Raw genomic sequence first — 16,369 nt, 5'->3', positions numbered from 1 at the left:
CTTCTCGAAGACTTGGCGTTGGCAAGATCACTTATCCAAATTTGGAGGCAGATTTGACAGACTTGGCAGACTTCCCAGCACCTAACAATCAAAATTAAGATAAGTTGCCTTATTAATCAAACAATCTTACATATAATTTATTTTCTATAAGGATACTTACTTGACATAGTGGCAGATGCAGAGGATACTTCTTGTGAGTCTTTGTCACACCAAAATCCACCCGCGGAGCACCAACGCTTGGGAGCGTGACTGACCAGGATCAAGCCATCAATCATATCAAACATAGCATTTAATATAAAAGTAATTAATGTAAATCATCATGACATGATTGATGTTCCAAAACCAAACATCGTCTAAATAGCGGAAGCATAGTATGTAATCTCAAAATAGTTATAAGTTCAGAATAAGTTCATGATCCAAATCCCACAACGCCCGGCTCCTCCTGTGCAAGCTCCAGTATACCTAAGGTCCTGCAAGGCATGCAGCAAATAATCAACAAACTAGTTGAGCGAGTTCACAGAAAGTAAGTTCATAACATAGTGCATAAGTATAGCTAGTGGGGGCTTCCCATGTTTATCCTGACTAATGAGGGCTTCTCATTAGCGGTACTTACTAGACTAACTTCCGACCATGTGTTCTTCTTTACCGAGAACAGGAAAACGTACAGGGTCACGTAGGCTTTACGTGACGTGCCCTTTCCCCGAGGACATGGTACGCGTGGGGGCTACGTAGGCTTTACGCAGCGTGGCCTTCCGACCTGGAAGCCAGTAGATGGTATTGGGTTACGTAGGCTTTACGTAACGTGTCCTCCCGACCCGGGAGACAAATGGCAAACACTGGGTTACGTAGGCTTTACGTAACGTGTCCTGACTATCCTGAGGACGATGGTCTATAGTCTGGTGTATGCGTAAGTACGAGTAATCATTCCATATTCAACATATCCAACCCAATTCCCAACCCGGGAATCCCATGCCTTGGCTGTGTGAACTCACCTTGGTTTGCTCGGCAGATACACAAAGAGTACAGTTAAGCTAGTAAATGGTCAACCACGTCCTATCATGGTTATTAATTAAGTCAGGTTCGTATACAGCACGTTTGCATTACGTATGGTATCAAGTATGGTCATGGCAATTCACATAAACGTATGAGCAATACAAATCATGTAACGAGTCCAAGTAATCGGCCCAAACAAATAAGCAGTCCAATTAGCAGTCAAAGCTTACTTGTGCGTTTTAACCCTGGCCCAACAGTAAAACGCATACTAGTCCAATTATCCAACAGTTCACAATTTCAATAATTTGGCCCAAACGGTTGGGCCCGTGACAGTGTAGGCCCAAACAGTGTATGTGCAAATGATGGTCTCGAGTCGCAACGGAGATCTCGAGTCGCAACCGGAGATTACGAGTCGCAACAGCTGGTTGCGAGTCGCAATGGCGATCTCGGTTCATCATGGTCTGGTTACGAGTCGCAACGGGACTCGCAACCGTGGTTACGGTTCATGCTGTTGTGGTCTCGAGTCGGGATCATGGGGTTTCGACTCGCAATCTGAGTCGCAACCGTGTGTGTAACTGATTTTCCTGATTTCCTTAATTACCAACAACATTTACTCCGTGATTTCAGCAAACATATTCAGCAGCTTCGGAACAGATCAAATACAGAAAATTAATCAGTTTTCATATCACATTCAACCTGTTCATATTCATCATCAAGAACAACAATCGGACCAACCTACCACCCTAGACCAAATCAGTTATTATCGTGTAACATGCCATGGAATTTCGAGATTATAATATCACAGCCGGTTTAATCAACAACATCAGAACTAATCATCATATATCCAAACCTATATGCAGCCGATTTCATGTCAAGTAACCATATAGCCTAATCATACATGTTAATCAAGTATCTAACATCATCAACATGATTATTATAAGCACACACAACAAAACATCAACAACCAATAATCAAACACTAACCGATCGGATTGAACAAAAGGGAAAGTGAGCCGAGATCCTTGATCCGAGTGAGGGTTGTTCGCCGTCGGGTTCCAAGCAAGCCGAGAAAGGGAGAGAGCAAATAGAGTTGTGTGTGTGTTTGTGATTTTCAAAAGTGGTAAAACAAACCCCTAGTCCTGATTTTGTGTTGCGAGTGGGGAGTGGGGCCGAGCCAACTCGGGTAATCAAATGGAAGTCCGATTTCAAGTGTTGGCCCAAAGGGCTTGTGTGACCGGTTTTGTGTAGTTGGGCTCATCAACGCATCACATACATACACACATAACACACGTAAACAAATATTCATTTAAAATCATATAATCAGTTCTCTTAATAATTCACGGTAACGTTACAATCAAAGCAAGTCGAAAGTTTGAGTTGTCACATGTATCCCCAACTAATTGGAAATTTCGTCCCGAAATTTGGTATGCACTCACTGAGGAAGCTAGGTAAACTGTACTGTTTACTGATTTTCCTGGGGTGTCACATCCTCGCCCGTTGATCTGGAATTTCGTCCCGAAATTCCGAAGTAGTAGCTGTCAGCCTCAGTAGTGGTAGCATTAGTTTTCGAAATAACTGGGGTATTTTCTGTCATCCTGTCTTCGCGTTCCCAGGTGTACTCTGGGCCACGTTTGGAGTTCCAACGAACTCGAACAAGAGGGATTCTCTTGTGTTTGAGGACCCTTCACATCCCGGTCCGTGATTTCTACTGGTTCCTCGATCGAACTGCAACCGCTCGTCGATAGTGAGTTCCTTAAAGGATGATGAGGTTTTCATTCTGATAGGCACTTCTTTAAGTTCGATACATGAAGACATTGTGAACTGCCCCGAGTTCAGCTGTAGTTCAACTTGTAGGCTACCTTGCCAATCTTTTCTATAATTTCGAATGGTCCGACATACCGCGGAATTTAGTTTGCCCCGTTTGCCAAAACGAACCACACCCTTCCAGGGTGAGACTTTCAATAAACCCGGTCCCCGACCTCAAATTCCAATGGCTTTCTACGCTTGTCCGCGTAGGCTTTCTGACGGTCGCGCGCTGCCGCCATGCGTTGTCGTATCTGTGCAATCTTTTCTGTGGCGTCCACTACAATCTCTGGACCCGTGATTTGACTATCCCCCACCTCTGCCCAGCAGAGGGGTGACCGGCATTTATGCCCGTACATGCCTCGAATGGAGCGGCTTGGATGCTGGTGTGATAACTATTATTGTAAGAAAACTCCACCAAAGGGAGGTGCTTTTCCCAGCCGTTGCCGAAATCGATGACGCATGCTCGAAGCATGTCTTCAAGGGTTTGGATCGTACGCTCAGACTGCCCATCCGTCTGAGGATGATATGCTGTGCTCATGTCTAACCGTGAGCCGAAAGATTTGTGCATCGCTTGCCATAGTTCTGACGTGAATCGTGCATCGCGATCCGAAATGATAGATGTGGGCACCCCGTGCCTCGAGACAACTTCTTTAAGATAGACGTCTGCGAGAGTGGAGAACTTGTCCGTTTCCTTAATCGGCAGGAAGTGTGCAGACTTGGTGAGTCGATCAACTATGACCCATATTGTATCGTTCCCTTCGCTGGGGATCTAGGTAAACCCGTAACAAAATCCATGGAAATTTCCTCCCATTTCCATTGCGGTATCTTAGGCTGCTGAAGTAGCCCTGCTGGCTTCTGATATTCAACCTTGACTCTCGCACAAGTCAAGCACTTTCCAACGTACGTAGCAATGTGGGCCTTCATGCTAGGCCACCAATAAGTTAGTGCTGATATCGTGGTACATTTTGTCCGACCCTGGATGTACCGAGTAGCGAGACTTGTGAGCTTCATCCATTACAAGTTCGCGTAGACCGCCATGAAGTGGGACCCAAATCCGGCCGTTACATAGTAGGCGCCGTCTGCCTTCTGTTCCATTTGTTGTCGTGAGCCGCGTAAGGCCTCAGCCTTGACGTTTTCGGGCTTCAGTGCTCTGTTTGAGCAGCTCGTATCTGAGCAGGAAGGCTAGACTGAATCGTGAGCTGTAGCGCTCGCACGCGCTTCGGTAAAGTGTCCTTTCGACTAAGGGCATCAGCCACAACATTGGCTTTGCCTGGATGATACTTGATAGCGCATTCGTTAGTCGTTAAGTAACTCGACCATCGTCGTTGACGCATATTCAAATCCTTTTGCTTAAGAATATGCTCGAGACTCCTGTGATCGGTGTAAATCGTGCACCTGGTACCGTACAGGTAGTGTCGCCATATCTTAAGCGCGAAAACAACAGCTCCCAGCTCTAAATCGTGCGTCGTGTAGTTCCGTTCATGAACCTTGAGTTGACGAGAGGCGTAAGCAATAACCTTGTCGCGCTGCATTAACACACATCCCAATCCCGAATGGATGCATCACAATAACCACGAAGTCATCTGTGCCCTCCGGCAAAGAGAGGATAGGTGCACTGCAAAGTCTATCCTTTAGGTGCTGAAAAGCAGTCTCCTGGGGCTCTCCCCAGCGATAGGTAACACCCTTCTGTGTCAATAACGTAAGCGGCTGAGCAATCTTCGAAAGTCTCTAATAAACCGTCTGTAGTAACCTGCCAGACCCAAGAATTGGCGTATTTCTGTCGGCGTACGCGGTGCAGGCCAGTTTCTGATCGAATCTACCTTGGATGGATCAACATGGATCCCATCCTTGTTCACTACGTGGCCTAAGAAGTGGACTTCACGAAGCCAGAAGTCGCATTTAGAAAGCTTGGCGTACAGCTGTTCCTTTCGAAGAAGTTCCAATATAAGGCGAAGATGCTGCTCGTGTTCCTCCTGACTCTTGGAGTAAATCAGAATGTCGTCGATGAACACTATGACGAACTTGTCGAGATAGGGTTTACACACCCTGTTCATAAGATCCATAAATACCGCAGGCGCGTTCGTTAACCCGAACGGCATGACAAGAAACTCGTAGTGACCGTAACGAGTTCTGAAGGCTGTCTTAGAGACGTCCTCATCTCGGACTCTCAGCTGATGGTAACCAGACCTCAAGTCTATCTTCGAATAGTAACACGACCCTTGCAACTGGTCGAATAAGTCGTCTATGCGTGGAAGAGGATAACGGTTCTTCACCGTCACCTTGTTGAGTTCACGGTAGTCTATGCACATCCTGAACGTACCGTCTTTCTTTTTCACAAAAAGCACTGGAGCTCCCCAAGGCGAAGAGCTTGGACGAATAAAACCCTTTTCCAAGAGTTCTTGCAGTTGCTTTGACAATTCCTCCAATTCTGATGGAGCTAGGCGATATGGTGCGCGAGCTATGGGTGCTGCTCCTGGAGCGAGCTCGATCTGAAATTCGACCTGACGATGAGGCGGTAAGCCAGGTAAGTCTTCAGGAAACACCTGAGGGTAATCACGTACAATTGGAATATCCTCCAATTTCTTCTCCTTTGCTGATGCGTCTGTAACGAGTGCCAGAATGGCAGTGTGCCCCTTTCGTAAACATTTCTGAGCCTTCAAGAAAGAGATGATGCCAACCACTGCACCACTCTTGTCGCCTTGAACTTCTAGAGGTTCCTGACCAGAACGAGGAATGCGAATAACCTTCTCGCTGCATAGGATTTCTGCCTGGTGTTGGGATAACCAATCCATCCCAATCATGACGTCGAAACTACCCAAAACTATGGGAATGAGATCAATAGAGAAGGCTTGGCCAGCTAAGATAAGATTACAACCCTGAACTACGTGCGTGGCTTCTAGACTTCTACCGTTAGCTAACTCTACTACATGTTTGGTGGGTAAAAGTGTTGGTGCACGTTTTAGCAGTTGACACATTTTCACAGACATATAGCTTGTATCCGCACCCGAATCAAACAAAACAGTAACGTAAATATTGTCGAGGAGAAACTTACCCATAACCACGTTGGGATCATTCACTGCGTCACCTCGACCTAACACGAATGCACGACCACGAGCTTCATTGCCGTTGTTGTTGTTGTTTCCACCGTTGTTGTTATTCCCGTTGCCCTGGTTATTGTTGTTGCGATTTTGGTTCTGGTTCAACTGAGGGCAATCGCGTTTGAAATGACCTTCAGCCCCACACTGGAAACATCCCCGGTTTCCACGCTGTGGCTGCTGCTGCTGCTGCTGCTGGTTCTGTGGAGCGGGTTGTTGCTGCTGCTGATTCTGATTCGCAGGACGAGGGCTCCTACAGTCTTTGGCCTCGTTCCCCATCTTAAGACACCTTTGACAACGACCCTTGTTACACGGACCGTGGTGATGCCTGTTGCAGTTGTGGCACCTAGGTTGACTACCCTGATATCTCCTTTGTCTGTGACTACCAGAGGATTGCTGACCAGGACTCTGATAGTGGTCGATCTTCTGCTGCTGAGCTTGTGGCTGAACAATCGCTGAACCTTTACTAGAATCTCCTTCCCACTTTCTTTATTGTCACCAGATGTAGCAGGAGTAACTGAGGTGGTGACGTTAGCAGTAGCACTAACACGCTTGGGCAGTTTATTCTGATCCACTGCCTGATCGGTAATACGGTGAGCGAGACGCTGGATTTCTTGGATGTTTTCAAGGTTAGCCGACGTCACATGGCTCTGAATTTCTGGCGCCAATCCCTTGAGATACAACTCAATGCGCTTGTATGGAGGGTCCACCATAGTAGGACACAGAACGGCCAGCTCGTTCGACCGTTTAGTATACGCTTCGATTTCTGATCCAACCATTTTCAAGTTATACAGCTCGTCTTCCAGCTTGTGAATATCTTCACGAGTACAATACTCACGCTTGATGAGTTCCTTAAAATCGTTCCATGGGGTGGCGTTAGCAGCTGCCAACCCTAAGATCTGAACTTGGGCGTTCCACCAAGTTAGTGCTATTCCTTCCAAAGTACCGGTAGCAAACTTGACCTTGCGAGCCTCAGGGCACTCGCACATTTCGAATACTGATTCTAACTTTTCAAACCAATGGAGGAGTCCCACTGCCCCCTCTGTGCCGCTGAAAGAGTTTGGACGACAGTCCATGAAGTTCTTGAAAGTGCAGACTGGCTGTTGCGCGTGTTGACCTATTGTGTACGAATAGGACGAAGTTAAATACGAGAGTTAATGTAGGATCTAAAGATCCTAGTGTGTGCCTATACTGCAGGATATACTACCTGCTTAAGCTGCTGCAACTGCCGCAGCAACTTGAGCTTGAACAAGAGCCTCTAGCTGGGCTTGTGTCATGTTGATTCGTCCAGACATGATCTTCATTGTAACAAGTAGCATACGTAAGAATGATTCGCGAGTAGGGCGATGACAGAAAAGTGTAAGCACGTAGGGATTCTCATGCTATAGTATCATGTATATCTAAGCGTAATGCGAGCAAAGTTCTAAGCAGTTCTAGCAAACAGGCAATAAATATAAACCTTATTACCTAGTATGTCGAGTCTTGCACGTGGAGCGTAGCGTCGTTGTGGATCGTTGAGAGCACTGTTCTGGTTATAGTCTGGTTTTAATAAAAACGTTTTCCCATATTAAGACCAAGTTCTCTATAACCAATGGCTCTGATACCAATCTGTCACACCCCCAAAATCCACCCGCGGAGCACCACCGCTTGGGAGCGTGACTGACCAGGATCAAGCCATCAATCATATCAAACATAGCATTTAATATAAAAGTAATTAATGTAAATCATCATGACATGATTGATGTTCCAAAACCAAACATCGTCTAAATAGCGGAAGCATAGTATGTAATCTCAAAAATAGTTATAAGTTCAGAATAAGTTCATGATCCAAATCCCACAACGCCCGGCTCCTCCCTGTGCAAGCTCCAGTATACCTAAGGTCCTGCAAGGCATGCAGCAAATAATCAACAAACTAGTTGAGCGAGTTCACAGAAAGTAAGTTCATAACATAGTGCATAAGTATAGCTAGTGGGGGCTTCCCATGTTTATCCTGACTAATGAGGGCTTCTCATTAGCGGTACTTACTAGACTAACTTCCGACCATGTGTTCTTCTTTACCGAGAACAGGAAAACGTACAGGGTCACGTAGGCTTTACGTGACGTGCCCTTTCCCCGAGGACATGGTACGCGTGGGGGCTACGTAGGCTTTACGCAGCGTGGCCTTCCGACCTGGAAGCCAGTAGATGGTATTGGGTTACGTAGGCTTTACGTAACGTGTCCTCCCGACCCGGGAGACAAATGGCAAACACTGGGTTACGTAGGCTTTACGTAACGTGTCCTGACTATCCTGAGGACGATGGTCTATAGTCTGGTGTATGCGTAAGTACGAGTAATCATTCCATATTCAACATATCCAACCCAATTCCCAACCCGGGAATCCCATGCCTTGGCTGTGTGAACTCACCTTGGTTTGCTCGGCAGATACACAAAGAGTACAGTTAAGCTAGTAAATGGTCAACCACGTCCTATCATGGTTATTAATTAAGTCAGGTTCGTATACAGCACGTTTGCATTACGTATGGTATCAAGTATGGTCATGGCAATTCACATAAACGTATGAGCAATACAAATCATGTAACGAGTCCAAGTAATCGGCCCAAACAAATAAGCAGTCCAATTAGCAGTCAAGAGCTTACTTGTGCGTTTTTAACCCTGGCCCAACATAACCCGGCCCAACAGTAAACGCATACTAGTCCAATTATCCAACAGTTCACAATTTCAATAATTTGGCCCAAACGGTTGGGCCCGTGACAGTGTAGGCCCAAACAGTGTATGTGCAAATGATGGTCTCGAGTCGCAACGGAGATCTCGAGTCGCAACCGGAGATTACGAGTCGCAACAGCTGGTTGCGAGTCGCAATGGCGATCTCGGTTCATCATGGTCTGGTTACGAGTCGCAACGGGACTCGCAACCGTGGTTACGGTTCATGCTGTTGTGGTCTCGAGTCGGGATCATGGGGTTTCGACTCGCAATCTGAGTCGCAACCGTGTGTGTAACTGATTTTCCTGATTTCCTTAATTACCAACAACATTTACTCCGTGATTTCAGCAAACATATTCAGCAGCTTCGGAACAGATCAAATACAGAAAATTAATCAGTTTTCATATCACATTCAACCTGTTCATATTCATCATCAAGAACAACAATCGGACCAACCTACCACCCTAGACCAAATCAGTTATTATCGTGTAACATGCCATGGAATTTCGAGATTATAATATCACAGCCGGTTTAATCAACAACATCAGAACTAATCATCATATATCCAAACCTATATGCAGCCGATTTCATGTCAAGTAACCATATAGCCTAATCATACATGTTAATCAAGTATCTAACATCATCAACATGATTATTATAAGCACACACAACAAAACATCAACAACCAATAATCAAACACTAACCGATCGGATTGAACAAAAGGGAAAGTGAGCCGAGATCCTTGATCCGAGTGAGGGTTGTTCGCCGTCGGGTTCCAAGCAAGCCGAGAAAGGGAGAGAGCAAATAGAGTTGTGTGTGTGTTTGTGATTTTCAAAAGTGGTAAAACAAACCCCTAGTCCTGATTTTGTGTTGCGAGTGGGGAGTGGGCCGAGCCCAACTCGGGTATCAAATGGAGTCCGATTTCAAGTGTGGCCCAAAGGGCTTGTGTGACCGGTTTGTGTAGTTTGGGCTCATGCAACGCATCACATACATACACACATAACACACGTAAACAAATATTCATTTAAAATCATATAATTCAGTTCTCTTAATAATCACGTAACGTTACATCAAAGCAAGTCGAAAGTTCGAGTTGTCACAGTCTTGGACGGTGACTTGGAAACTTCTGACCTCAGGATCAAGCTTTTTAAAAGCTAAGACTCTTTCTCTTGCAGCAGGGGTCAATTTTAGGTGAGCAACGGAAATAGCTGCACAAAAGACAAAAGAAAAGAGACGTTAGTGATCCTCATCACATAAGGCAAGTCTGATAGTGATCCTTCCAGGATCCTCTATCCTACCATGAGTAGCCCATTCCTTGGGCAGATCCTCCCCATCTGGGATGGTATCCCTTCTAACGAAGAAAAAGCGACGCTTCCAGTTTGTATCGTTCTTAGTCACCTTGAAGACAGGGTGATCCTCCCCAGCTTTCCGTTTTAGCAGATATCGGCAAGAACCGAACGTGGTAAGATCATAAAGTGCGGCCAACTCTGCCATCCCCAAATCAATTCCCTTCTGCTCGATGATCCTCTCGAAGGTATACAAGATCCTCCAGATCATCGGCATAGCTTGGATATAAGATATGCCGGTTAAAGAAAAGAAGGATTGGGTGAAGGCTGGAAAAGGATACGAATACCCTATGGTAAACGGAGTAGCAGGAAAGGCCACCCAAACGTCTGAAACAAAGTCGCTCAAAGCAGTAGATGTGAAGGATTTGAAGACAGCATTCGCCGGAAAGCAATGACGAATCCTGTCTACGTGGGCATCAGTAAAGCAACACCTCTCCGTAGGAGAATCCTTGATGATCCCCTGGCTTTTTAGGGGACTACCCTTCTTGGAATCCTTGTGTGGAGAATTCCGGAGCAACATGCTTGTGACGAAACAGAAACAGAATAAAAGCAAAAAACAGAGCAAGAGAAGGAAGAAAGGAAAGAGAGAAGAATAAAGTACCTGGTCAATCTTCGGTAGCGATTATAAAGGGAAGATATCTCGAATTTAAATGCAGAGTGATCCTAACCCTATCTCCTATTTATAATCATGATTTGCAGGGATTGTCACATCTGTGACGTAATGATCACAACGGCTAGTCCGCTTATAACGGCTAGTTATCCAAATAGTCCGTTGGAGATAAAGATCAGAGCAAAATATAATTCGTTTATTTACAATAAACTCCTTATATTTTGGGGGCAATTGTTAGGGCTGGATTTTTATCATACGTGATCCTTACACGTGATCCTAACCAGTGATCCTTGTTTCTTTGGCAGACAGTGATCCTCAGCCGGACTTCAGGATCAGGATCATGGGACATTATAGGATCCTCATACTAACGATCATCTTCGCTTAATGCAATGTTATTTTTGCAGGAATATCTAGCAGGATACGCTCTAAGCATCATGATCAAGGGACGCGTCTTCACAATTATGGCAAGAGCTTAATCGGAGATAGACGTTGCATAGGATATGGAAACATGGCTTGATTTATGGGCGGCAGTTTAGGCTAGATTGTCTTTTATTTCTAAAGGGGTAATGAGCTGATAATTAGTCCTTTTACCTAAAATAGGTCACCTACACTTGTATAAATACCACTCTCCATCATTTGGAAGGGGACACACGACATACAACGCAACTCTCACACACTTAGACACTCGAAACAATAGTGATCCTTGTACTCAGCTCATTATCATCCGAAGTTGTAACTATATTTTTCTTATATTGAAGTTGGTGATCGGTAGTTGCCATCACCCGTGGTTTTTTATGCCGGAGATCATACATTGATCAAGGGCTTTTTCCTCGTATAAATCATTGTGTCTTTGCATCTTTATCACAGAAGTGATCCTTTACTTTCATAATTAACCAAGCATCATACCCCGTTTACATAAAGTTTGGTTACATTATCCTTGTGTGATTTTTGACCAAAACACTTTCTATTTTCAAAAATATCATCACCAAACAACTGGAAAGTTATTGAAAATCTGATGATAATGTTACACTTTTAACAGAAAACTTGAAGTGTTCATATAAATGTGGATCAATGATCCTTAACCAAAAAGGATAAGAGACAACTTACAGCTTCGAAAAAGTTAGAATATAACATACTAGAGAATCCAAGTTAGGATTCTATATCCTTGTAAATTATTGCTGAATAAGCAAACTATGAAAAGTAAAGCTTCTAGGATTAAGGATCCTTATCGTCAGAACTTGTATAACTTTAGACAGTAGTTTCTAGGGTGAAGGATCATGGATCCTTGAACAATAGGCAGGATAATGGGTGGTGGATGGATCCTCTGTTTGGGGGATGAAGCCACTCGTTATCCTTCCGTCTTTTATTTTCTGCACTACAAAGACCCGTAAACAATGGACACCCTTTGCCAACCCATGTGGACGGGCCACGTTTTGCTGGTAGAAACCTGGGTTGGCAATTTTGACAACCTTAAAAGGTTTAATGTTTTATGAATAAAATAACTTTAACTTTTTGGCTATCTCCCGTGTTGCTATCCTTATGCATCCTTTAGTTTTCAATTGTAGTGATATACATTTGTTTGTGTGACAACTCGAACTTTAGACCTACTTTGTGTAACGATACGTGTTTATGAGAATTTTATTAATTAAATGATTATGTGATTATGCTATAGGTGATGTGCATTATACATGTTTGAATGAACCCGAACCACACACCATAACCCGATCGCACAACACACACAACAATCGCACAAGCCCAAGTTGGGCCACATTGCTCGCACACGGTTCAAGGGAAGCCCAAGCAAGGGCCGGCCCATTCCTCTTATGCGTACAAACACCCTTAGGGACTTGTTTTTCTCATTTTGTTACAAAATACCTTACACACACAAGAAACCCTAGTTCTTTCTCTCTCGCTCTCACGAACTCACGGCAGCCGGTTCTAGCACCTCGAAGACTTCTCGTTGTTGATCGGTTCACCCACCTTCAATCGGTTAGTGTTTGCTTATGCTTTCCTGATGAATGATGTTATGATATGCTTAGGTTAAACCGATTAGAATTGCACATGCGATGATAGACTAGGAACTGTGTGTGATGTTCTTGTGAATGATATGTGTTTAGGCTTGAGTAAAGGTAATCGGCTATACATGTATTTTATTCGAAATCCGAATGGTTTGGTTATTATACTCATGAAATCAGCTTGCATATGAATATGGATTTGGTTGTGTTAATCGGAATTCATACTAGGATTAGTTCAGGATGCTAGAATTAATTTGACTAAATGTTGTGATGCTTGTTCATGTTATGAATAAATGATGATTAGGGTTTGTGGAATTACATGTTACAAAGCCGTTTGATCGATGATTGCTTGAAAAAGAAACTGTTGATTGATAGGATAAGTTTGGAAACCTTGTAACTGATTGACTATAGTAACAATATTGCTTGAATTATGGAAATAAGATAACTGTTTGGCATAATTTCGGATCACACAAGTCCAGTCGCACAACATAGTTACAATCACGCAAGTTTGCCCAGTCGCACAAGGCATCTTGGTCGCACAAGATGTCTACACGCACAAGCAGGTCAGTCGCACAAGCGGATCTGGTCGCACAAGAGGCCCTGATCGCACAAGGGCTATCCAGTCGCACAAGGACCAAGGATTTTGTAACTGGGCCGTAGTCTTGGGCCGAGTAATAGAACCGATCGCACAATACAAGCCGGACCACACAAGGTTAACTGGGCCGCACTAGTTAATTCTATTTTGTTTGTTTGGGCCAATATGTTTTGAACTGTTATGATAAGCTGGGCCGGGTTATTCTGTATCGCACAAGATGGACTATTTACCTATATGTTGGGCCGGGTAGTATTTGGGCTTAGACATTGACATCGCACAAGATGGTTGGGCTCACACAAGCTCAATGACCCAACCATCCGAGACGCACAAGTGTGATTATGATATGCTTTGACTGTCTATGTGCTATACGTGTTTGCTATGATTCATACGTGCATTACTTGAACCAAACCTGACTTGTATGGTAACCCTGTTAGGACGTGGTTGACCACTTTAGTTCAAGAAACCTCTTTGTGTATCTGCCGAGCAACCCAAGGTGAGTTCACACAGCCAAGGCATGGGGTTCCCAGGGTGGGAATGGGATTGGATGATTTTTTTCGTGCGTACATAGTTAATGGAACCTAATGATATAGTCCTCAGGGTGAGGATGGTAAATGATAAGATACGGCTAGACTAGTATACCTACTTGAACTGATCTTCGCACACACGCCAAGGGTTGGCTGCGATAATTATGACTGATCTTCGCACACATGCTTCGGGGAGGCTGCGAACTATAGATACTAAAACTTCGCACACATGCCAGGGTGGCCAGCGATACAAATATACATAGTCTAGGGAATTTGGGAGTATTAACCCAAATCTTCGCATACATGCCGAAAGGGCCCGCGATGGAAACCAATACTATACATGAACAATGAACGAACATAATACGACTCATACAATTACTATTACTGAACTTACTTTCTGTGAACTCGCTCAACTAGTTGTTGACTCTCTGCTGCATGCCTTGCAGGACCATAGGTACTATTGGAGCTTGCACAAGGAGGAGCAGGTCGTTGTGGGAATTGGATCGTGAACAAACACTTATTACTTTTCATACACTAACACTTATGTTTGGATTTTTACATTATGCTTCCGCTACATTTACTTATGTTGGTCTTGATAAACACCTTTCGTATTGATGGATTTTATTACTACTTATATGTTCAATATGATTGGTGGCTTGATCCTGGTCATGTCACGCCTCCAAGCGGTGATACTCCGCAGGTGGATTTTGGGGGTGTGACAGATTGGTATCAGAGCCATTGGTTATAGAGAACTTGGTTTTAATATGGGGAAAACATTTTTATTAAAACCAGACTATAACCAGAACAGTGCTCTCAACGATCCACAACGACGCTTCGCTCCACGTGCAAGACTCGACATCCTAGGTAATAAGGTTTATGTTTATTGCCTACATGCTAGAACTATGTAGAACTTTGCTCGCATTACGCTTAGATACACATGACTTTATTACATGAGAACACCTACGTGCTTACACTTTTCTGTCATCCCCCTACTCGCGAACCACTCTCACTTACGTCACTTTTACTATGAAGATCATGTCTGGACGAATTAACATGACTCAAGCCCAGCTAGAGGCTCTCGTTCAAGCTCAAGTTGCTGCGGCACTTGCAGCCGCACAAGCAGGAGGTATATCCTGTGGTTATAGCACACACTAGGATCTTTAGATCCTACACTCCTAAACTAGCCCTTGTATTTAAACTTTGCCCTATTCGTACACAATAGGTCAGCACGCGCAGCAACCTGTCTGCACTTTCAAGAACTTCATGGACTGTCGTCCAAGTACTTTCAGCGGCACAGAGGGGGCAGTTGGACTCCTCCACTGGTTTGAAAAGCTCGAGTCTGTGTTCGAGATGTGTGAATGCCCTGAGGCTCGCAGGGTGAAATACGCCACTGGCACGCTAGAAGGAATAGCACTAACTTGGTGGAACGCCCAAGTTCAGATCTTAGGGTTGGCAGCTGCTAATGCCACACCCTGGAACGACTTTAAGGAACTCATTAAGAGGGAATACTGCACGTGTGATGACATCCACAAGTTGGAGAACGAGCTTTATCACTTGAAAATGACGGGGTCAGAGATTGAAGCCTATACGAAACGATCAAACGAACTGGCCATTCTATGTCCAACTATGGTGGACCCTCCAGTGAAGCGCATTGAGTTGTATCTCAAGGGACTTGCGCCAGAGATCCAGAGCCATGTTACATCGGCAAACCTCGACAACATCCAAGACATCCAGCGTCTTGCCCATCGACTCACAGATCAGGCAGTAGAACAGAACAAGCTGCCCAAACGCGTCAGCGCAACCACTACTTCAGCCGCTACTTCTGCTACACCCAACGACAACAAACGGAAATGGGATGGGGATTCCAGCAGGGGATCAGTTTCCGTTCAGTCTCAAGCACAGCAGCGCAGAACGAATGACTACCAGAATTCGACTCAGCAATCATCTCGCAGTCAACGGCAGGGTGGATACCGGGGAGTTCACCCACTATGCAACAAGTGTAACAGGCACCACAGTGGAAGGTGTCGCAAAGAACGTTGTCAGAGATGTCTCAAGCTAGGGCACGAAGCCAAAGATTGTAGGAGCTCACGACCTGCGAACCAGAATCAGCAACTTCCGCCACCGGTTCCTCAAAACCCACAGCAGCAGCAACCACAGCGTGGAAACCGGGGATGTTTCCAGTGTGGGGCAGAAGGTCATTACAAACGCGATTGTCCTCAGTTGAACCAGAACCAGAACCGCAACAACAACAATAACCAGGGCAACGGGCACAACAACGGGGGAAACAACAACAACGGCAACGAGGCAAGGGGTCGAGCTTTCGTGTTAGGACGAGGAGATGCGATGAACGATCCCAATGTGGTTATGGGTAAGTTTCTCCTTGACGATATTTATGTTACTGTCTTATTTGATTCGGGTGCGGATACAAGTTATATTTCTGTGAAAGCCAGTAAATTGTTAAAACGTACACCAACACCCCTAAACACCAAACACGTCGTAGAACTAGCTAATGGTAAGAGTTTAGAAGCCACGCATATAGTCAGGGGTTGTAGTATTGTCTTAGCCGGTCAAACCTTTTCCATCGACCTTATTCCCATAGTCTTGGGAAGCTTCGATATCGTTATTGGGATGGATTGGTTGTCCCAACATCAGGCATAGATCTTATGCAGTGAGAAGATCATTCGTA

The sequence above is a fragment of the Helianthus annuus genome, chromosome 9 (assembly GCF_002127325.2).
Source record: "Helianthus annuus cultivar XRQ/B chromosome 9, HanXRQr2.0-SUNRISE, whole genome shotgun sequence".
In the NCBI taxonomy this organism is placed as follows: Eukaryota; Viridiplantae; Streptophyta; class Magnoliopsida; order Asterales; family Asteraceae; genus Helianthus; species Helianthus annuus.
This window is presented reverse-complemented; position numbering follows the sequence as displayed.